General features: G+C 43.5%; 1 long non-coding RNA gene across 3 annotated transcripts in view; it reads left to right on the forward strand.

The window, feature by feature from the left end:
• LOC102140910 (uncharacterized) overlaps positions 1 to 23,123 on the forward strand; it is a 57,590-nt gene extending 34,467 nt beyond the window's left edge. For 2 of the 3 annotated variants that reach the window (XR_001490829.4, XR_010586882.2), the window contains one exon: positions 4,945 to 7,901. This is a non-coding gene — a long non-coding RNA (uncharacterized lncRNA). Of the gene's footprint in view, positions 1 to 4,944; positions 7,902 to 16,270 lie in introns of those variants that run through there. The other variant, XR_001490828.4, reaches the window with a different exon arrangement.
• Positions 23,124 to 24,421: the final 1,298 nt, after the last annotated feature.

The following is a 24,421-nucleotide window of genomic DNA, read 5'->3' on the forward strand; positions in this document are numbered from 1 at the left end:
GATTGCCCTTGCATCACTTTTCCCTTGAGGAGTTGTGTGGGGATGGAGAGACCATCAGCATTTTGGGGAATCCAGCTAAGGAGAAGTTGAGTTGGAGATTTATTTGTTTTGGGTCGAGTGGAATCTACATATATGGTTCACACGTCCATGTAGAGTCAAGACATTGTTGGTTGTTCTAGGGTATTCTAGGCTTCCAGGAACCCTCTTGCTCAGTGCATGCTCAGTGGCATCATGGGTCTTTTATGATTTAAATATTTCCTATGATGCCTGACACTAGAAGCATGTGGGAGTGAAGAAGCAAGAGTTGAAATGTGCAGAATGAGAAGCTGGTCTGTGGAATGTTCTTTCAATCATCAACTGTACACAATTATGAGTGAAATGTTTGGTTCTCATAGATATCTAGTCAATACAGAAATTATCTTCAGGAAAATACTCAGAAATGTGGTATATACAATTATAAAGTGCCATACTATCATACTTTTAAAGTAGGAATCAATGCAAAATAGAATTGATTAGAATTCTCGTGTTTGTAGAGCACAAAGCTGTAGCAATACTATAAACTGTGAAGTATCATTTTTATGTATGCCAAACTGCATTTTATGTCTACCAACATATTGAATCAGTCTTAGCATATCTGATATAACTTGTCCTGATGAAACCTGGCAACACCAGACAAAAAGACATTCAAATGCACTAAAATCGCAGCAAAGCACCCTAAGTGTTCCTGTCACAAAGCTCCCAAGCTTATTCATCCATAAGTTATTGTACACAGCATAGGGGGAATTCAATTAAACAATTATGTAGCTCTATCCAATATAATGGCATTTTAAAATGCATTTGAATTGCTTTGTCTTCTTTCCTTGAAAATGATATTACACAGTTGTTATGTGAAGAGATGATCATGTGAAAAGTATGCAGCCAAAGAATAGGAAAAAATATTGTAGAGGTTATGTCACTTTTCAGGATTTTGTTATATTTGTGGTATTTATCACTTTTCAAAAATGTGTGGCAGGGCACGGTGGCTCACGCCTGTAATCTCAGCCCTTATGGAGGCGGAGGTGGGTGTATCGCTTCAGCTCAGGAGTTTGAGACCAGCCTGGGCAACATGGCAAAACCCTGCCTCTACAAAAAATACAAAAATCAGCCAGTTGCAGTAGTGGGCACCTGTCGTCCCAGCTACTTGGGAGGCTAAGGTGGGAAGATCACTTGAGCCTGGGAAGTGGAGGTTGCAGTGAGCCATGATAGTGCCACTGTGCTCCAGCCTGGGTGGCAGAGTGAGATCCTTTCTCAAAAAAAAAAAAAAAAAAAAAAGGAGCAAAAATGTGTAATTTGATATGATTTCATATATCAATATAAATAAACTTTCACTCTTTTTTTGAGATAGGGTCTCCCCTTGTAGCCCAGGCTGGAAAGCAGTGTTGCGATCATAGCCCACTGTAGCCTCCAACACCTGGGCTCAAGTGATCCTCCCATCTCAGCCTCCCAGCTAGCTAGACTATCCCACACCCAGCTAATTTTTCTAACTTTTTTGTAGAGATGGGGTATCACTATGTTGCACGGCTGGTCTTAAACTCCTGAGCTCAAGTAAGCCTCCAGAATCGGCCTCCCAAAGTGCTGGGATTACAGGTGTGAACCACTGCACCTGGCCATAAATATTTGCTTTTATATGTAATTTTGTACTTCTATTTTGAATTCTTATCCTTAGAGTCTCCTTCCTCCATAAACAACCTTCAAAACCCACCATTCCTGAATTAGCCTTTGACCACAGTTGTGTAGTGTTTTATGCTCTGATATTATTCTTATGAAAAATATTGAATTTTAAAGCATGATAGTTTATGCCTGGGGACAGAATTTTCAACAATACAGAGCTTTGTGTGGAAAGTAAATAGTGTAGTCTCCAAGCACGACTGACTCCCCGGGTGTCACCACTGTTGGTCTGATGTCATTCTATTCTCCTTTTTCTTGAGCCAGTTCATTGTGATTAAGTGTGACTTTGGAGCGAGCTACCTGAGTTGACTTCTGCCTCTGCCCCTGTGGCCTTGGGAAAACTACTAAATCTATTAGTGCCTCCTCTTAAAGGAAGGATGTAATTGTCCTGATGAAAACCTTGTACTGTCTCGTGGGGGTGCTAGGAGGACAGTTTAGGGCTTAGAAGAGCATCCAACTTGCTGTACTCATTTTATGTTAGTTTCATTTGGAAAATGCATACATTAGCATTTCTTTGCGGATACTTCATGTGCCTAAGTATACTGGTCCTCCTCTCTCAAGACTGTAAACTGGAGGTTTGGAACTAATGGAAAACATCTTGAACATCGCCACCTAATTCCTCAGAAATGTGTGGATGTGAGCGCCATCTAGCTGCATTATCGGTGGTTCTACTATGACCACCAGGCACCATTCAGCTAACGTGGCTGTTCTGGCTCAGCAGTTGTTGGATTTGTCAGGAACTGGAGGATGATAGTGGTGTGACCAGCATATCACGAGGCGCTCAGGAGAAGTTAGCGATCCAGTGAAATGAAGAGTATCTCTGAAATGAGATGAGATGGAAGGCCATATCCACGGAACATAGAATAGTTTGAGATTTATACAAAACTGGAAGCAGCACAAAGCAAAAGCTGTCTCCGTGTCCCACTGTAAAGGCACTCAGGGCCAGGCGTGGTGTCTCATGTCTGTAATCCCAGTACTTTGGGAGGCCAAAGCAGGAGGATCACTTGAGGCCAGGAGTTTGAGACCGACCTGACCAACCTAGTGAGACCCTGTCTCTACAAAAAAATAGAAAAATTAGCCAGGCACGGTTGGTGTGTGCCTGTAGTCCCAGCTACTTGGGAGGCTGAGGAAAGAGTATCACTTGAGCCCAGGAGTCTGAGGCTTCAGTGAGCTCTGGTTGTACCACTGCATTCCAGCCTGGGTGACAGAGCAAGACCCTGTCTCAAAAAAAAAAAAAAAAAAAAAAGAAAAGAAAAGAAAGAAAAAGAAGAAGAAGAAGAAGAAAAAAAGAGAGAAGAAAAAAAATCACTCAGAAGTGTCACTAAAATGTGGTTTTCAAGAAAGGCATGGTAAAAATGAGAAAAGGGAGTGGGTAGACATGAAACCTTTCCAAGATAACACAGCTCAACAGTTATGTACAGAAGCAGCTAAAACAGAATAAGTGTAGATGATCAAAGGTCAAAGGATGAAGAGATTTTAGAAAGAAGGTTGTTCGGTATATACCTTATCATCTTAAAAGACTTTCTCTAGGAAACAAATACTGCTAGATTTCAATCATAGACTGTGTAATGGAGTATGCAATAGTTACTCAGTCCTCCCACAAATTCACAATCTGATATTCAGTGAAAAAAGACGATTCCTGATGAATATGAACCCAATTTTGTTTAAAAAACATACGTAAGTACACAAGACTAGAAAAAAGACTGGAAAGAAAAATAGTAAAATATAAACTGTGGCTATTCAGAGGAATGCAATTATGGGGGAAATTTTTGTCACTTGTGCTGTTATGTAGTCCCCCCTTGATTGATTGATTGATTGAGACAGGATCTTGCTCTGTCACCCAGGCTGGAGTGCAGTGGTGCCATCATAGTTCATGATTGATTGATTGATTGAGACAGGATCTTGCTCTGTCACCCAGGCTGGAGTGCAGTGGTGCAATCATTGTTCACTACAAGTTTGAACTCCTGGGAGCAAGCAATCCTCCTGCCTCAGCTTACTAAGCAACTGGGACTATAGGCCTGTGACACCACACTTGGCTAATTTTAAAATTTTTTATAGACACCAGATCTCGCTCTGTTGCCCAGGCTGGTCTCAATCTCCTGGGCTCAAGTGATCCAACCTCTTGCCTCAGCCTCCCAAAGTGTTGGGATTACAGGTGTGAGCCACCATCCCTGACCAAACCCCTGTTATAATAAATATGCATTACTTCTGTAATTAGAAAAAAAAATGCCTATTTAAAAAGGATTAGATATTCACTTTTAATCAAATGTAGTTCTTATTTCTATAATACTTTTTTTTTTTTCATTATTTGGCCTACGGTTAAATTATAATTACAGAGTTTAAAAATAGCTTGCCTGATAAAGGTATTCATGTATCCACCAAAACTCAGCATGATGGTCCACACACGCTAGAATCAATTTCCAGTTGCCCGCCTGGCCCTTCAGCCTTGTTAGTAATGGCAAAGTAGCCCAGAGGACAGCAAGAAATAGCATGACATTCCTCCTTCTTGCCACCAACAACATCCCATGTGTCTGCTGGAGAGCAGGACAGCTTTCCACTGGCTGGCTGATGTCACAGTATTTTAGCCACTGAACTTCAGTGAAGGTGTGGTGAGCAGTGGCCTCATCCACCCTGATCTCATACTCCCCCATTGTCCAGCTGAACTACCTGTCCTCTGAGAGTCCAGATCCTCTGCCTGCTCTCTTTCCTGTTTCAAAATGACAGTTACCACCTGTTTCTTCTGTGTGTGACATGGGGGTCTAACTAAAATCTCTCCTTCCTAATAAATGTCACCACTCTGAAAAAAATTTTTTTAAACTTCTATTCACTAGAGGATACCATAAAGAAGATTGAAAGATATTGAAGTTGGAGAAAAATATTTGCACTATACACAACAAAGCCTCCCAAAGTGCTGGGATTACAGGGTGAGCCACCATGCCCAGCTGGTAATTTAAACTCTTAACAGTAGATATTGCAGAGGATGAGAGACAATACCAGGCAGTAATATTTTCTGTTTTACACACTTCTGTGTTATTCAAATTTTTCGCAAGTGTGTGCTAGTGTAACCAGGGGAGGAAGAAAACACTTTTACATTGATACATTGAGAAAGAACTCCAGCATTAGGCCCTGCAAAGCATTCCTATCAGCCTCCTTTCCCATCAAAATGTCCATCTAATTACAGCAAATGTCTTTAAGTGCCTTACTGAAGTTGATTTTCCTTTTCCTGGTCTGTTTCAGCTTGGACTGACTTGGATTAGAATCTGGCTTCATCAGTTTCAGTGGCTGGGAGAACCTGAAGATGATGGACTTCTCCCAGCTGTCCCTCTCAAGGAGAAACACGATCTTGATTCCTACCTCACAACTGCCAAACACAAGTGTCTGCCACATTCTCTTTCCCTTCATCTCCCTCCTCTCTGGGGTAAAGCAAAGATCCAAGTCCCAGCTCCCATCCTCAAAGCCCTCATAGTCCAGTGTAATGGGCTGACCTGAGCAAGGATGGCGTTTGATGACCTTCATGGGATTTTCGAATGGAGATGGCTTCGAGCCGGGGGTCCTGGTGGTGCTGGGAAATTGCTGAAGAGTACTCAGTGGAGGCGCATGGGGTGGTGAGTTCTGAGAGGGGTGGTGTGTCTAGATAGGTGGGACCATGGTAAGGCCAAGGCAAGCAGGGACGTGGTTGTGACCCGTTTTGCCACCCCTCACCTATGCCGCGGGCCTCAGGGGTTCCCTGCTTGGCCTGGACCTTGGTCTCATCTCAGGGGATGGGGAATCAGCAAAGGCTGTCCTCGCTGTCCTCACCACCCACGAAGGCATGTAATTATCATGTTTTCCTTTCCCATTGATTCCTTTTTGTCGTGACTTTCTGTACCTAACTCAGGTACCTTAGTTTGTGTTTTTCAAGCTGATTGTTGGTTAATTTATTCAGTTGGTGTTTCTTAGAAAAGGCCTATTGGAGACTTATAAAAACCAGCACGCCTCTAAAATAACAAATGAACTTCTAGTCAATGCCTAACGACCTCCAGTGCGTGTTCCTAACACTGGGTCTTGGACAAACCAGGTAACTGCTCTGCGTCTCGTTTCCTCCTGTCTGATGATAGTGATGGTGACAGTGGTTGTCTCAACCAAGCTCCCTACAGACAGAGCCTGAGATGGGAATTGAGTGAGGTGCCCTCAGGGGTCGGGAAGTGAGGCAGCAGGACAGGGAAGGGCGAAGGGATGCTGGGTTGGAGACTAGCTTCAGCCTGCTGCAACGAGGGCCTTGGGAACACAACTCGCCCTAAGAAGTTGGTGCTACTTTAAGGCAGCCTTTTGTACTCCAGGTCATCAAGTCCATACAGGGGGCCAGTCTTTTGTACCCCAGGTCATCAATTTGATGCAGGGAGGGCAGCCTTTTGTACCATGGGTCATCAGGCATTGACCATGAGCTGCATAGAGTAACCCTTTAGGTGAGGCTGCTTCCTTTGACTGAGAGTAATTCTCCAAAGAAAGGGTGCAGGGAGAGCCATCAGCAGCCAACCCTCACAGCAGTGGGGATGGGGACAGAGGTGGGGTGAGTCAGATGTATCTCTGGACATGTGCACACTGGGTAATAGACGCTGACATTTACTGAGTGCTTACTATTTGACAGGTACTTGTCTAAGTAGTTTACCTACACTAACAGTTTATGCTCATGCCACCCTATATAGTAGATATATCCTTCTACTATTAGCTGCATTTTACAGGTGAAGAAATGGAGGCACACAGAGGTTAAGTAACTTGCCCAAGGCCACACAGCAAGTGAAGGGGAGAACCAGGTTGGGAAAAGTGATCTCTAAGTAACTTTTGTTAGGAATTTCAGACTGGTGTCGTTTATTTAGTCAGTTATCAATTCATTCCGCATTTATTGAGAGCCTCTCATGTCCTAGAAATGACACAGATAAATCAAGCATGTCTCCAGCCTTCCAGGAGCTCAAACTCTACTGGGAGAAGCACTGTGTGCACTGCTTAATACTGGACTGTGTCCTGAGCACTCGGAGAGGGAAGTGCAAAAGTGTGCTACTTCTGCCCTGGGGCATTCGGAGAGATGGCTGGGAGAAGATAAGGCTGCAGTTTGGTCTGGAAGGATATGCAGATATTAAGGGTTAAAGGATGAGAAGGACATTTTTGTCAGAGGGAATGGGGCATGGTGGGACAAGGACACTGAAAGATGGAGGTGTGGGGCAGGGTGGAGGGAATGAGACTGCTTAGAGACAGTCTGGGATGGCTGCAGACTGTGAGAGGCTTGTGGGGTTCGGCCAGTGTAGGGAGACCCAGGTTCTCAGTCAGTCCAAGTTCAGTCTCCACCTGGAACAGACTGGCTCAGTGGAGGTGACAAAGGATGATGGCTGTCTCAGTCCCCCAGCCCCCTCTCAAGTGGAAAAGCACCAGCAGAGCTGCTGCCTGCCTGCCCTCCATTCAGCCTGACTCTGACTCCCTCTGAGCCACAGGCAGACTCTGACTCCCTCCTGAGCAAGGCCCCCAGGCAGGGAGGGGTTATATTCTGGAGCATCACAGAGGGACCTCTGCAATTGACTCAATAAGAAAACAGAATTTTAGAATAAAAAAAGGAGAGGTTTTTTTTTTGTTTTTTGTTTTTTTTGACACAAAAACAAGGAGTACAATTCATTGCTCTTATCTTTCTACCCTATCCTGTTAAAATCCAAGTGGGATCCTCTGCAAGTCTAGTGCACACTCCTACCTTTATCAAAACCCACCTTTATGATATCAGTTATCCTGCTGCTAGATAACTGCTGCTGGAGGTGGGAGTGGTCGCTAAACCAGATGAAGTTCCCAGTTCTCTTCCCAGGTGACTGTCTGGGTATAGTCGTGATTCAACTGTTAATGATGTAACCAGAGCCCAGGGGAAACATTGCCAAGAACTAGGACACCTTTTGCAAAAGTTTAAAAAAAAAAAAAGAGGATGAGAGATAAAAGACTACAAATTAGGTACAGTGTGCACTGCTCAGGTGATGGGTGCACCAAAATCTCCTCAGAAATCACCACAAAAAAACTTATCTATGTAACCAAACACTGCCTGTTCCCCAAAAACTGTGGAAATAAAAATTTAAAAAAAGATTTCTTGTAATAGTTTGTCTCCTTAGGATAAATATGTTAGAAGTATAGTAATTAAAAAAGAAAAGAAAAGAAAAGAAATGATAACCAAAAGAAAAAGAAAAGGAAAGTTCAAAACAATCAAATTTTCCTAAAATGGCCTAGCATCAGGAGGGATATTCCTCTAACTCACCATTGCATTTCCAGTGCCTTGCAGAATGCCTGGCAAATAGTAGGTGTCTAATAAATATTTGTTTTTTGCTTATTTTGAAAACATGAACTTTTGTTTTTTCCTCTGTCTCTTTCTTTCTGAAGGTTATATGCAGACTTTGGATGAATCCCAGCATCTCAAGATCACTTAAGATTTCAGGTCTAACCTAACCCTAAGTCACACTAGTTCCTATTTCTCAAGTGCCTCTGATGTGCCAGGCACTGTACTAAACATTTTAATAATAATAAAATTATAGCTAACACTCACATAGCTAACTTTTATGTAAAGTACCATTGTAAGTGCTTTGCATATAATGGCGTATTTAATTCTCCACATGAACTCTAGGAAGTAGGTATTACCATCTGTATTTTACCAAAGAGAAATATGAGGCTCTGCAGGTTGTGTGACTTGCCCAGAGTGACTTAACCCAGGACTTTAACCCATCATGCCACAGCTGCAGAGCTGAAGAAAAATGTTCAGGCCTGTCCCGAACCCATCTCAGTCCCTGGAGGCAGAGTCCCAAGGGTTCCTGGAGCATAGCTTTGTACCTGACTTCCTTGCCACCTTCCTGGCTGACATGGATGTAGGAATACTTGGCTATCCTGGTGCCATTGGAATGAATAGTCTGGGCCAGGAAGGCAGAATTGCACCTTTAATCATTTCCTAGGATGTCCTGTCTAAAAGCTTCCAGCCTGTTTGTGTTTCCTTGTGGGGGGTGGCAGCTGAAAAACTTCTCTGGATTTCTGGGAGCAGCTAAGCCTAATGGAAGAGGGGTAGGAGCAAAAGCTGTGTCTCTGAAGCACTTGGCTTGCCTTAGTGCTGTGCCCTTTGTGGTCCCATAGTGGATTCTCTGTAGATTTGAACAACCTTTGGGAGAAGCGAAGGCTTTCTGAGAGGTCAGTGGGCAGCCTGTGCTCAACTGGACTTAATTTCTGGGAGTTTGTTTAAATTATCTCTCTTTTCCTCTCTATATATTCTGATATGTACAGACTCTAAGGATCCAAGCAGGTACCAATATTCCCCCAGCACGGGTAGACACGGAGTTCACGAGAAATGTGTATGGATTGACCCCAGTCTTGTGTTTCCATTGACTGGCTTTCTTTTTACTTTAGGCCATTAAAAATTAGTTTTAACTTTAAACATTTTTTTTTGTTTTTGAGACAGGGTCTCACTCTGTCACCAGGCTGGGGTGCAGTGGAATGATCTCAGCTCACTGCAACCTCCACCTCCTGGGTTCAAGCGATTCTCCTGCCTCAGCCTCCCGAGTAGCTGGGACTACAGGCATGCACCACCATGCCCAGCTAATTTTTGTACTTTTAGTAGAGATAGGGTTTCACCATGTTGGCCAGGATGGTCTCTATCTCTTGACCTCATGATCTGCCTGCCTCGGCCTCCCTAAGTGCTGGGATTACAGTCGTGAGCCATCACACCCAGCTTAAACTTTTCTGTATTTTAGTGTGTGTGTTTTCTTTTTGAGACGGAGTCTCACTTTGTCTCCCAGGCTGGAGTGCAGTGGCACTATCTTGACTCACTGCGACCTCCACCCCCCCAGGTTCAAGCAATTCTCCTGCCTCAGCCTCCCAAGTAGCTGGGATTACAGGCATGCACCACCACGCCCAGCTAATTTGTATTTTTAGTAGAGACAGGGTTTCACCATGTTGGCCAGGCTGGTCACGAACTCCTGACCTGAAGTAATCTGCCCATCTTGGCCTCCCAAAGTGCTGGGATTACAGGTGTGAGCCACCACGCCCAGCCTATTTTAGTGTTTTAGCAAACTCTTTTGAACACTATCAAATAAACTACCTATTGGTACTTAACTGTATTTGCATGAAACTTTACAAGGTTCCAGTGAAGCTGATATGGACGTTGGGCATTTGGAGGTCTCTCAATAAACATTTGTCGATTAAATGAATAAGTAGATATTGTAATGAGTTAGCTGAACCATCATGTTGGAGAAGGGGAACATGAGTCAAATATCATTGAATTAAACTATTTTTCTTTCTTTTTTTTTTTTTTTTTGGAGACGGATGCTCACTCTGTCACCCAGACTGGAGTGCAATGGCACGCAATTCTCCTGCCTCAGTCTCCCAAGTAGCTGGAATTATAGGCGTGCACCACCACGCCCAGCTAATTTTTGTATTTTTAGTAGAGACAGAGTTTCACCATGTTGGTCAGGCTGGTCTCAAACTCCTGACCTCAGGTGATCTGCCCACCTCAGCCTCCCAAAGTGTTGGGATTATAGGCGTGAGTCACTGCGCCTGGCTAAACTCTTTTTCTTTAATAGTGACAGTTAGAGATTAAATGTTAAAAAAAGGGATGAGTGAAAGGGACAAATTAGGCAAACTCTTCGATTTGGGGCCTGAGAAACTTTGAGTCATGGTGACTTGTATTGAGAAAACAAAAACTTGAGTAAGAATGGATTTGGGGCACAGAAATCACGAGTTCTGTTTTCAGGGTTTCTCAGTCTAAGCTCTATCGACATTTTGGGCCAGATAATTCTTTGGGAGACTGTCCTGTGCTCTGCAGGATGTGCAGCAGCTTCCCTGGTCTCTACCCATTAGATGCCTGTAGCACACTTCCCCCCTACCCCCAGGTGGCTCCAAACATATCTCCAGACATGGCTGAATGTCCTTGGTGGCGCCAAACTCTCCAGGTTGACAACCAGGTGAAGACCCTGTGAGATCGCCAATGGGGAGAGAGAGAGTAGGGGTGGGGGTGGGGAAAGGGAGTGTCCAGTATGCAGGAGAGAGGCCTGAGGGAGACACAAATTGCAGCAGATGAACATCATAGTTGATATCAAGAGCTTTCTGGCAAATAGTAAAATTCTGAAATGCATTGCTTTTGGTCTCAGAAGTTATAGGGACAAGGACCAAGAGCTAGTTGGATACCCTGTGAACTGAAGGGAGCCAGATGGACCTGGCCAGGAGCCCTGGTTCCGACACTTAGCATCACTTAACAACTCTGGGCCCATTTCCTCATCTGTCAAATGTGGCTAATAGCATCTGCCTCCTGGAGCTGATAAGATTAGAGATATGCATAGAGATTAGAGATATGTATATAAGCTATTGAGACTGGTGCCTGCCATGAAGCAGGGCACTAGAAAATATTAGTAATTGCTGCTACTATTCCTAGTATCATGCTTTACGTTGACACTTTCCTGCTGGGAGCTCAGGAAGTAACAGTAGGCCACCTAGAAAGCCTTTTTGGGTCTATCATCCTAACTGAAATCTATGCAAGCCTTCCTGTGGTAGTATTTGAACAAAAAATGCAATTGTCTAGAAAGCAATTGACATTTAAACTGTCACAGAAACAGTCAGAATAATACTGTAGATATTTTTATATTTCAGCCCAAATGTATTCAGAGTGGTATCCGATTCCTGGCAGGGAACACTCAATATGTATTTAACAGCTGAAAGAAAGGATCCACCTAGGCAGATATTTTACTTCTTCAGGGGGGAAAAGCAACCTTTCTGTATAAAAATGCTTCAGTTATTATTTTTTATATATTTAAAACAATGAAAATGTCATGGAGCAGCCCTTGGTTGGCTGTGTCCCAGACCAGCCACTGTTTCATGTGCATCGTGTCCATACAGCCTTCAGAACGACCAGTTGAGGCCAGGCGTGGTGGCTCATGCCTGTAATCCCAGCATTTTGGGAGGCCAAGGTGGGCGGATCACTTGAGGTCAGGAGTTAGAGACAAGCCTGGCCAACGTGGTGAAACCCCGTCTCTACTAAAAAATACAAAGCCGGGTGTGGTGACATGTACCTTTAATCCCATTTACTTGGGAGGCTGACGCAGGAGAATCGCTTGAACCCAGGAGTCAGAGGTTGCAGTGAGCCAAGATTGCAGCACTGCACTCCAGCCTGGGCAACATAGCAAGTCTCCGTCTCAAAAACAAAACAAAACAAAAAACCAGTTGAGTGCATAGTTGTTGTTTTCTCTTTTCACCAAGGAGGAAAATGAGGCACAGAGAGGTTGGGTACTTGCCCAAAGTCACACAGCTAAGTGGCAGAGTAGGAATTTGAACCTAAACATTCTGCCCCTAAAGCCTGAACTTTTAACCACTGCACTGTATGTAGCTCACAGGAAGATTGAAGGGAAAACTTCTGGAGACACTAACAACATCCAGACAGGCACTTCCCCATTTATTATTCACTTGTCTGCATTCCCCATCTTATTTTCTTTCACACACATCTGTTGGTATTCCCTTTAATTTCAATTCTTTTTATCTTTTTTTTTCAAGAAATATTTTACCGTTATATTTTAATACTATATATAAAACATCAGGCATAAGAGAGCCCTTCAAAAGAAAAAGCAGAGCATGCCTGAAGAAAATGCTTCTACAGTGGTCTTTATCTCATACAGCTGAATATAATTTTCCCCCAGATGTTACTCTAGTCACTTATTAAATTAATCTTTCTGTTTTAATACCTATAGAAACTGCACCAAGATCTGAGCTGTTCAAAGGGACCTGCAAACCAGGTAGCTGATACATTTGTCAATATTCCCTTTGACCTGTTTGATCTTCATTCACAACCACACTAATTGAGCTGATTGAGGGCAATGTCATTGGGTCTTTTGCTTATTCAAATTTTCCAGCCTTCTCTTTCTGGATGTGAATGAGGTTCAGAAGAATGGGTGGGAGAGGCCCAACTGACTCACCCAGAAATTCCGGGTTGGCCCTTTCCCGGGGCAAGCAGTGAGGACAGCACCGAGTGGCTTCAATGAGTGTTTATCCCAGCTGCCGCCCACCCCAGCCAGGAAGGAAGTCCTTACCGTCTGGGCACAGTTGCTTTGGACTACTTGGAGTGTGGAAGGAGGCACTCTGCTTCCTTGAAAGCCCTTTAACAACGTTGTGGACCAAAGCTTCATGATTTTTCAAGAGGAAAAGTCCTTGACAGGTTCCCAGGACTCAAATCTTCTATTCCTCAGAGACCTATCACTGGCGGTGGGGGGCTCAGCCCCCTGGAGCCAGTTCTCCTCCCTATGCTAAGGTGGCCAAAGTCTCCCAAATAGAACAGAGGTGCTAATAAGCTTTGGGGAAGAAACAAACAGAAGAAGACCAAAAAGTGCAGAAACTGTCGAAGTGGATATTTTAGAAGCCTCCCACTGGAACTCGTCTCCTGTGTTCACTCGGAGCTGTGAAACTTTTAAAATGTTGGAATCATTAGCCCTGTTATTGTGTTAGTCTGCCACATTCACTTGCATCTTTCCATTTCTATCCACCCAGCAGCCATCCCGCCTCTCCCAGCAAGCTGAATTACACCACATTCAAATCTTCTGCGATGAAATTCCCTAAAATATGCTCTTCTTTCAAAATATGTTTACATTCAAGTCACTCAAGTGCTGCATTGCTGAGTCAAAGACTTTAGACATTTTAAAGAAGGATAGAGAAATAGGAGATTAAGACCTGTGTTCTAGTGTTCTGTAGTATTCTAACTCTTTATTCTCCTATCCCAGTCCCCAATCTCACTCCTTATCTATGGTCTTTGGCTGTTCTTTTTTTTTTTTTTTTTTTTTTGAGTTTTGTGCTTGTTGCCTAGACTAGAGTGCAATGGCATGATCTTGGCTTACTGCAACCTCTGCCTCCTGGGTTCAAGTGATTGTTCTCCTCAGCCTCCCAAGTGGCTGGGATTACAGGACTGTGCCTCCATGCCTGGCTAAGTTTGTATCTTTAGTAGAGATGAAGTTTCACCATGTTGGTCAGGCTGGTCTCGAACTCCTGACCTCAGGTGATTCATCCACCTCGGCCCCCGAAAGTGTTGGGATTATAGGTATGCGCCATGATGCCCGACCGTCTTTGACTGTTCTTTGATATAAGGAGGCAAGAGCCTGGGTTGGTGGTGCATGCCTTTAGTCCTAGCTACTTGGGAGGCTGAGACAGGAGGATTGCTTGAGCCCAGACATTTGAAGCTGCAGTGAGTTGTGATGGTGCCACTGCACTCCATCTTGGATGAAAGAGCAAGATGTTGTCTCAAGAAAATAGAAAAAAGAAAGAAAGGAAGAAAAACGGAGTCAAGAGGAACAAAGATCAAGCCTGGGTAGCTCAGTCATACCATGTGAACAAAGTACCAGGGGCCACAAAGTTGAAACACTGAGTTTTGCTGATGCTAAGTTGGAACCCCAAAGAGACCTCAAAGCCTTTCCCCTTTGACCCTTCTTCTTCTCTCCTGAGCACCATCTGCAGACACCCTTGGTTCTCCTGAGGTCATGCCCAGCTCTGAGAGGATCAGTGGCTGCTGGCTCAGAAGGGCCAAGGCTTCGGAGCCAACCTGAACTTGGCTTCAAGTCTAGCACCTGTGGGACCTTGGCCAGGTCCTTTCCAGCTCTGGGCTCAGTTTTCTCATGGGAATAATGGTAGCAATATCTAACTTACAGGGTTTATGTAAGGATTACTTGACAAATGATGCATGTGCATTAAAAAAAAATTGAAATGAAATTCACATAGTATAAAATTAACCACTTTAAAGTGAACAATTAGGTGGTACTAAGTCCATTTGCAATGTTGTGCAATCACCATTTCTATCTATTTTCCTCACTCCAAAATAAAAACCCATCAGTACTCATTAAGTAGCCACTCTCCACTCTTCCTCCCCGCCATCCTCGCAACCAGCAATCTGCATTCTGTCTCTGCAGATTTACTTACTCTGGACGTTTCCTGTAAGTAGAATCATATGACATTTGTCCTGTGTCTGGCTTCTTTCACTTGGCATGCTGTTTTGAGGCTCATCCATGTTGTAGTATGTATCATTACTTCATTCTGCTTTACTGGCTGAATGAATATTCCATTGTGTGTATGTACTACAGTTTGTTTACTCATTCATCTTTTGATGGGCATTTGGGTTGTTTTTACCTTTGGGCTGTTGTGAATAGTGCTGCTATGAATATTCAAGTGTGTGTGCCTTTCTTAAAGGCTGTAGTGCTTAATAAATATCAAAGAGGCAAGCCAAGATCCAGGGTCCTGTGCTGATGACTAGAAGAGTCCTTGCCTCTGCAGGATCCCACACAAAGGTTACTCACAGCTTTATTTATGGCAAGGCTTTTCAAATCTGTGCTAATCTAAGATCTAATCCCCACACACTGACACATCATGAGTGGGTGTGAGTAAGAGAAACATGCTGGGTCTTGCTCACCTATACTTGTTTGGCTGGATGACCTACCCAGGTCCATGCAAGGTTAGTTTTTTGAAGGTGCTAGAAAAATTATAACGTCACTAAGCCTCACTGAGCCTCAGAATTTCATTAAGCCTCAGTTTTCTCAACTGTGAAATGGAGAGATAGGAGGAGTGACCAACTGTCTTAGTTTACCTGGGAAACGAGTCATCAAGACAGCAAAGAACTTCAGACATGAATTTCCTCTTTCTTACTTCCTATTAAAAACAAATCAATATTTGAACAATGGTTTTCATATGAAAGAAAGATAACATAATGCATTTCAATTAATTTAACATATTTATTGAGCACCTACTACATGCTAGGCACCATTCTCGGCTGTGGGAATACAGCAGCGAACAAAGCAAACAAAAATCCCTGCCTTCCTGAAGTTTATATTCAAGTGGGAGGAAGCAGAGATTTTGTAACTAGAAAGGTGTGAGTGAATTACAATGTGGTAAATACTTTGAAGAAAAATAAATCCAGTGAGAGAGACAGGGGATATTAGAGAGAGGAAGGGTAGAGTTTTGCTGTTTTTTCAAAGAGTGATGTGGCCAGGTGGTTTTCTTGAGAAGGTGACATTTAGACAAAGATTGAAGGAGGTGATGGGAGAGCCAGGTGGGTATCTGGGTATCTGGAAGATGCAAAGGCCCTGCTGAGACAGCAAGGGACACACCCCAGAGCAGGGACCACCAGAGAGCAAGGAGTCCCATGGGCAGTGGGCAGAGAGGCAGTGGGGACCATACTGTGTAGGGTCACACAGCCAGAGAGAAGGACTTGCTTGGGCTGTTAACTGGAGATTGCTGGGAGACCCAGGTAGGTGTGGCAAAGGCCTCTAGAAGTTCTCCAGCTCCTTGGAAGGAAAGTCAATATCCTCACAATGGCTACCCACAACTTCCATTACATAGAAATCCGAACTCTTGACCCAAACTCCACTTCAAAAACACCCCTGTATTCCCATCTTCTTCATTCTGGGAAATGGGATCACTGACCACCCAGCTGTTCAGGCCAGATGCTTGGCTTAGATTTTGATTCTTCTCATAAATTGTTCATTTAATCAACAAGTTTTACAAACCCTGCCTCCCCAGTGGATTCCAAATCTGACTGCTTCTCTGTTCTTTGCTCAAGCAGGTTAAGTGACTCAGCCAGCAACACACAATGAGTGAGGCGCAGTCCTGGAACTTGAAACCAGGCCTTCTGATCCCATGCCGGAGAGAGAACCATCTGTCCCATGGACAGTAGCTCAGTTCAGCAACAGGAAGACATGGCTGTTGAAACATTCCAGTGTCCACTGAGCACCAACTGTGTGACAAGACTCGCTGGGGGACTTTGGTTAGATGTATTGTTTCTCTGGACCTGGAGCTTCTGGGGAAGGCCAGTCTCATGCCCAAGTCTTGGTGAGACAGCAGGTTCCACCCCTCCTGGGAACGGAGCAGCAATCAAACAAGGCATGAAACTGGCTCTGCTGGGGCTGCATGGGCAGGAGGCAGGAGCTGAAGTTTTTTAACTGTTGGGCTTGTTCATGTAATTCAATCATTTATCGGACATTTCCTGAACTCCTGCCATGTGCCAGGCCCTGGAGATATAGCAGTGAACAACAGTGAAGGTTCTCTGCCTTCGTGAAACTTACATTCTAATGGGAGGAGAAAGGGTAAAATCAATATATATTATAAGTAGTATAGTATGCTAAATGGTGATGAGTGCTGTGGAGATTATGAAGCAGGGGTGGGGAATATGGCCATATTTCCCAGGGGGAGAGGTATTGCAATTTGAAATATGGAGGTAGATGAAAACCTCACTTGAAGATGGTATTCAAACAGAGAAGGAAATGAGGTGATAGGGAGCAAGACAGAGACTGTCTATGGGATGAAGCTTCCAGACAGAGGGGATGATAAAGTGCAAAGGAACCCAGGCAGAAGCATGCATGGGCTGTTCAAAGAACTCAATTGCAGCTGGATCAGAGAGGGTGAGGAGAAGAGTAAGAAGAGATGAAGTGAGAGAGGAAGTGGCCAGGCAGCCTAGCATTGCGAAGATCTGTTCACTGCACTGTGATGCCTGAGCTCACCAAGCTTTGTGCCTTGATGCAGGATTGTGTCTGCCTGGAGGAAGAAACATGTTTTTGGGCTAACAACAAGCTCTGTCTCTCTCGCTCTCACTCTCTCTTTGAGACCATCTAGCTCCATTGCCCACGCTGGAGTGTCGTGGCACAATCTCAGCTCACTGCAACCTCCACCTCCTGGACTCAATCAATCCTCCCACTTCAGCCTCCAGAGCAGCTGGACTATAGGCACACACCACCATGCCTGGCTAATTTTTTTTTTTTTTTTGTATTTTTTTGTAGAGCTGGGGTTTCACCATGTTGTCCAGGCTGATCTTGAACTCTTGGGCTCAAGTTATTTGCCTGTCTCAGCCTCCCAAATTGCTGGGATTACAGGCATCAGCCATTGCACCTGGCCAATCTCTCTTTTTAATACCAATGGACTATTCTGCAAGAAAAAGATGTCCACTGGGAGACTTGAGGCAGAGGAATGGCATATCTGATTTACTTATTCTTTGGATACTGTGTTAAGATTAGACAATAGAGGGCAAAGATGAAATCAGAGAGACAAAGTAGAAGTTTTTGCATAAGACGGTGACTTGGCTACTTGATGACATTAGTAGCTTGATAGCATTTCCAATCTAGAGGTTGACAGCTTGGTCCAGTGCTTAATGGCTGCAAACCTGGCTTAGACTTTTCTGGAAGCCTATTGTAACAGATGGCAGCCCCTTTCAGAAGCACAATCTAGGTGGGATTGGCCTATGTGGGCACCCCCTTCCCCTGTCCGTGGAGAAGAACATGTCTTTGCCCTATTATAACATTGTAAGTCACCACTTACTCAACACCCGCTATGTAGCAAGCTCAGTGCCAAGCATTTTGCATACCATTTTCTTGACATCTCGCCCACGTGCATGAGGAATATCATAAGGAAGCTGAGAAAGAGCTCAGGAAGTTGTGTGAGACTGTACCATTGGTAAATGGCAGGGCTGTGAGGCAAAAATCACATTATTCTTACCAAGACCTGTCTCTTCACTGCCTTGCTGTATTAGGTTGGTATAAAAGTAATTGCAGCCATTAAAAGCAATGGCATACAAAATATACATTGCCTGGGTCTTCTCAGCTCTGTTCTGGGCTGTTAGTCAAATTACAAAGAGCTAACCTCCCCTCTGTTTGATATGAATCTCTCCCAGGCCTTTGCTCTCTTGTCTTCTAGATAAGTTAGCCAGACAGGCAGCTGACTAAGAAGCTATCCTATTTTTAAAGAGAAGAACATTTCATAATTTCCTTTGGTAATTCAGTTACGTCTAGTAAACAATGACTTGACTAACTACACTGTCACCCAGGGGGGTGGGACTGTGTCTTTGCATCTAGTACCTAGGAGGACGCTGACTCAATTAGTATTTGCTAAACAGATAAATGGAAGTAATGAGGTTATCAGAGAATCTGATCCAAGATGAGGGAGACCCACCGAATGGACTAGCTGAGGAATGAGAGAGTAAGCAGTCAACCTTAGATTGATCCCAATACACAACTTTATTTGTTTGGTTTTTTCCCACAATGTAACCTTTAATCTTTTGAGGGGAGGAAGAACGAAGGGAGAGGAATGGTAAGACACAGGTAGCTCTGATGAAGAAATTCTCTATAAAAGAGGGAATGAAAGAGACTTTCATTTTGCTTTCTTTTAATCAAATTTTGTGTGATCCTGGTTATCAAGAGAGTTCTTAGTTTAAGCTCTAGCACTGTCATTTATTTTTGTTTTTGAACTCTTATTTTAGGTTCAGGGATACCTGTGCAGGCTTGTTACATAGGTAAGCCTGTGTCACGGGGGTTTGGTGCACAGATTATTTCATCACCAAGGTACTGAGCCTAGTACCCAACAGTTATTTTTTCTGATCCTCTCCCTCCTCCCATCCTCCACCCTCAAGTAGGCCCCAGTGTCTGTTGTTCCCCTCTTTGTGCCCATGAGTTCTCATCATTTAGCTTCCACTTATAAGTAAGAACATGTGGTATTTGGTTTTCTGTTCCCATGTTACTTTGCTAAGGATGATGGTCTCCAGCCTCATCCATGTTTCTGCAAAGGACATGATATTGTTCTTTTTTTGTAGCTGCACAGTATTCCATGGTGTATATATACTACATTTTCTTTATCCAGTCTATCATTGATGGCCATTTAGGTTGATTCCAGGTCTTTGCTATTGTGAATAGTGCCACAATGAACATGTATGTTCATGTGTCTTTAGGGTAGAATGATTTATATTTTTGGGGGTATATACTCAGTCATGGGATTGCTGGTTTGATTGGTAGTTCTGTTTTTAGTTCTTTGAGGAATCACAACACTGCTTTCCAGAATAGCTGAACTAATTTACACTCGTACCAACAGTGTATAAGTATTCCCTTTTCTCTGAAACCTTGCTAGCATCTGTTATTTCTTGACTTTTAGTAATAGTCATTCTGACTGGTGTGAGATGGTATCTCATTGTGGTTTTGATACACATTTCTCTGATGATTAATGACATTGAGCATTTTTTCATATAGCACTGTCATTTAAGGCATGTGACTTGGAGGCAGTTGTCTCAACTTTTGAGGCTCAGTTTTCTCATTGGAAGAGTGCGGGCTACAATGCACTTGAAAGTACTTGCTGTGTGTCAGGCACTGTTCTAGGAGCTTTCACAGATATATTATTTAAGCTCTGCAGTAACTCACATGAGATAGATGCTCTTATTATCCCCATTTTGCAGAGGAGGCAACTGAGGCACAGAGAGAATGAGTAACTGTCCAGATACACAGCTAGTGAGTCATAGTGCTCCAGTTCGAACCCACTCAGTCTGTGCTCTTAACTACCTCATTATTTTCCCATAGACTTATTGTACAGATCAAAGAAAATACTGTTCACAAAAGTATTAGGTTGGTGCAAAAGTAATTGTGTTTTTTGTCATTTAAAAGTAATGAATACTTAAAGTATAAGACTTTATAACCAAAGACCCAGAATGATGCCATGTAGCATGATTCTGTAAATGCTTAATAAGAAGTCATGATTATGAGGATTGTCTGACTCTTTCCCGGAGGCTGAGAGAATAAAGAGCCAAGAAGGATGTCTTCATCTTGTCCTGAAGTGGAGGAGAGAAGGACCCGGCACTGTGTGGAGTTTGGAACCTCCTTGATGTAGTGCCCTGGTTTGGGTCTGAAATGCTTGTCCTCCAGCTAAAGGGCAGGACCAGTATTCCTGAATGCCCCAATGTGTTATGGATAAAGAGAAACATCTCCAAGAGAGCAAAGCTCTGAATAAGAATTATGGTTGGGGGGCATGGTGCACCCCAGGGAAGGAGTCAAGGGGGAGACATTCATTTTGGGGCCAGAAGGGATTCCAGGAAGACCACCACAAGGAACTCTAGGCTCTTTGTTAAGCAACTACTTTGTGCCAAGACCTGTGCAAAGCAATTTCATATACATTACCTTTGGTAATACAGTAACTTTGGACAGAACATTCTATTATTTTCTTGTAGAGATGTGGAAATTGTGTCTCAGAGAAGGGAAGCAATGTATTCATGCTCATATACCTAATAAGGGGCACCTTTGGATTTAAACCTGATTCCAGGTCTTTTCAATATACCATACTGCCGCCTAATGTCCTATCTTCCTTCCGGTAACATTGCTTTCATTTCTCCCAAGAACGAAGTAGTAAGTCTGTCCAAAATGTTGGAATATACCTTACTTTTTAATTTTTACTTTTGTTTTGTGAGATGGATTCCTGCTCTGTCTACCAGGCTGGGGTGCTGTGGTGTGATCTCAGCTCACTGCAACCTCTATCTCCCGGGTTCAAGTGATTCTCCTGCCTCAGCCTCCCAAATAGGTGGGACTACAGGCATATGCCACCATGCCTGGCTAATTTTTTGTATTTTTAGTAGAAACAAGGTTTCACCATGCTGGCCAGGCTGGTCTTGAACTTCTGACCTCATGACCCACCTGCCTTGGCCTCCCCAAAGTGCTGGGATTACAGGTGTGAGCTACCGTGCCCTGCCGTATTTTACTTTTTAAATGAAGGTTTGCCTAGAAAGCTGTTTTAATTGATTGTATATAAGCCAGGTCATGTTTTAAAAAATGTCTTCAGGGCCCTTTTAGTGGGATTCAATGATAAAGCATTTTCTATAGGAATTATCCATTTGTAAAGCAAATAAGAATTCTCTTTCTCTCCCTCTGGGACTAATTCAGGTTTCATGGCAATCCTTGCTTTTTTTTTTTTTTTTTTTTTTTTGAGACAGGGTCTCACTCTGTCACCCAGTCTGGAGTGCAGTGGTGCGATCTTGGCTCACTGCAACCTCTGCCTCCCAGGTTCAAGCGATTCTCCTGTTTCAGCCTCCCGAGTAGCTGGGACTACAGGTATGTGCTAACACACCCAGCTAATTTTTGTATTTTTACTGGAGATGGGATTTAATAATGTGGCCCAGGCTGGTCTCAAACTCCTGACCTCAAGTGATCCACCTGCCTCAGACTCCCAAAGTGCTGGGATCACAGCCATGAGCTACCACACCTGGCCCAATGCTTGTTTTTATTTTGGGCATTTAAAAGCCATTGTATATCAGTATCAAGACAAGTGGAAACCAAACAAGATCCAAGAAAACCACATTCCTAAACCAACAGCACAGCACCTGGAAGAGAGATGGCAAATGGTGTTAGACTGTGATTTGGGATGTCAAGATGGGCTTCCAGAATGATGGTCTTCAAGCATGATGGTCTTCAAGCATCAGCCAGGTATACCTTGATTTGGAATGTGACCTTCTTCTAACCTTTCTGTGAGCACCAGTCCTGGTTTTCAGCAATTCCTTGGACATCTCCCCATCTATATTTTGTAGAAGTATCCAAGTCAACACACTCAAGGCCGAACTCCTGAGTTTCTTACCCCACCCAGCATCTCAGCCTTCCCTTTGTGCTTTTATGAATGACTTTTTCAGTCTCCCCTCGCTCTACCTTTGCTTTTCAAGATTCACTTTGTTGACAAAACACTTTGAAACACTGTGCATCTTACACTTGTACCTGTCTTTCCTTTTGGGTTGTGTCTACCACAAAACTTCGTTACATCTGTTTAAGCATTAACAGCGCCTTCCCTGGCCTCCTCATTTCTGCTTTCCCCTTGAATTTGCTCCACATCTTCGTGGCAGACCAATTTTCCTAAAATTAACTCCCATCATGTTCCTGCTTGCCACAAAAACCTCTGATGCTTTCCTATTGTTGCCTTGGGAATCAAGTCCACTGGTCTGATGTTGAAGCTCTCTGCAGACTTTCACTGGCATTTCCAGCCTTTTATTTCTTCTCTTCCCTTTGCGAGTGTAAGCACGCAAAGCTCACTGGGCCCACACCCTCCTACGTCTTTGCCTTTGTTCAGCTTCACCATCTCGCTGCCTCTGAAAACCCACCTTTTTTTTTTTTTTTGAGACAGAGTTTTGCTCTTGTTGCCCAGGCTGGAGTGCAATGGCACAGTCTTGGCTCACCACAACCTCCGCCTCCTGGGTTTAAGGGATTCTCTTGCCTCAGCCTCCTGAGTAGCTGGGATTACAGGCATGCGCCACTACCCCCAACTAATTTTGTATTTTTAGTAGAGACGGGATTTCTCTATGCTGGTCAGGCTGGTCTCGAACTCCCGACCTCAGGTGACTCCCCCTAGAGCTCCCAAAGTGCTGGGATTACAGGCGAGAGCCACCGCACCCCACTAGAAACCCACCTATTCTATGAACCCAACTCCACAGCTTGCTCTTTCGTGAGGTTTCCCTCAGTTCTCCACTCCTGATGAATACAATCTCTTCTTTCGCAATTTATAATTTTCTTCTAAGCCAACCTCGATCGTGCCTTGTATTTTGGTTGTTGATGTATTACGGTTACTGACAAGGTTCTGCTTTGTCTGATTCTTATTTGATCCTTAGTTTATTAAAAGCTAGAACTGTGTCCTTTTCACTTTTGCATGTTTAACAACAGAGCCTTATATATCCCAGGAGCTCAAAAATATGTATAGGACAACGGGAATTACAAAGGAATTAAAGAGTCTTTCACTATTAAAAGATGACACTAGATATCTATAACTAAGAATAGATAGATACCTGGGAAAAATGTGTGCCTTTTGAGTGCTGAGGCTGCAATCCTTTATTGGGTACAATGACAAGTCCACATAAGCTTTTCCCAAAGAATGTGGGTCAAGTTTGACCCAATATGATGGCATCCAGGGAAGGGGATAAGACTCCCTTGCTAGGACCTACATTTTTTTTGTGTACAGGGCGTACATGGATTCTATTTTGAAATGACTAAAAATTCTCTAACTATCTCCAAGAGGGAAGTGTGTCTTCCCCTCTCCGCATACTGATGATATCTGAGCACAAGGAGAAGCCACTGGCAAATGTAGAAAGCTGGTCCTCATCTGCAAAAATGAGTGCTTTGAACTAAATAAACCTTATAACTGGTTATAGTCTGAGATATATTACATATTCCATTATTTTCCTGGAGCGGTTTAGCCGATCATACTGAAAAACAAAAACTAAACCCAAAAACTCACCAATGGTTAAGCTTTTGTCTAGGGAAAAAAGTGACTTTTACAAACGCACTGCTTATTTTGTGGTGACTGCAGAGCCCAATATCTAATCTGCTTCCCCACTTCCTGTGTTATGAAATGCTGGACATAGTTTTCTCTTGGCTCAGTTGCAATTTGATAAAGCGCGAAGAGCTGAGATGAAAGACATAGTGAACACTGCCCTCTTTTGTCCACCCTGGGTTTCTGCCACTTCTCTTCCATAAGAGTGTATCAGGCAGACAAGAGTTAAAGTCGTGCTAGTTAAGTAAACCTTGGTGTGTAATTCCATTTCAGTTGTTCTCTGCATGACTCCCGGGTTTCAGCAGTGTGGAACATCTTTATTTTGGTGTCATAAACATTTCAGCTTACCCAAGCCTGCCACTTTGCGCCAGAAACCATTTAATGATGGTTGTTCGGTGCTGACCCCAAAAAAGTGGGTGTAAAGCAGAAAAGAGGCTCTATTGTCTGAGGTTTTCCTGCTCCATTTGGATTACCAGGGAGTTAAAGATAAAACCCCAGGCAGAAAGCTACATGTCAGCAGTAAGGGGAACAAGATTACCTCTCACGTTTACTCATTTAGAAGAGAAGGCTTTTTGTCTTAGTACTTTGAGAAATTCTTCTTAAATAATCTGGTTATGACTCTCTTGTGTGTTGTGTGAGATACGCAGGAAGGACCTTTATAAAGGAAATA

The sequence above is a fragment of the Macaca fascicularis genome, chromosome 5 (genome assembly GCF_037993035.2).
Source record: "Macaca fascicularis isolate 582-1 chromosome 5, T2T-MFA8v1.1".
Lineage (NCBI taxonomy): Eukaryota > Metazoa > Chordata > Mammalia > Primates > Cercopithecidae > Macaca > Macaca fascicularis.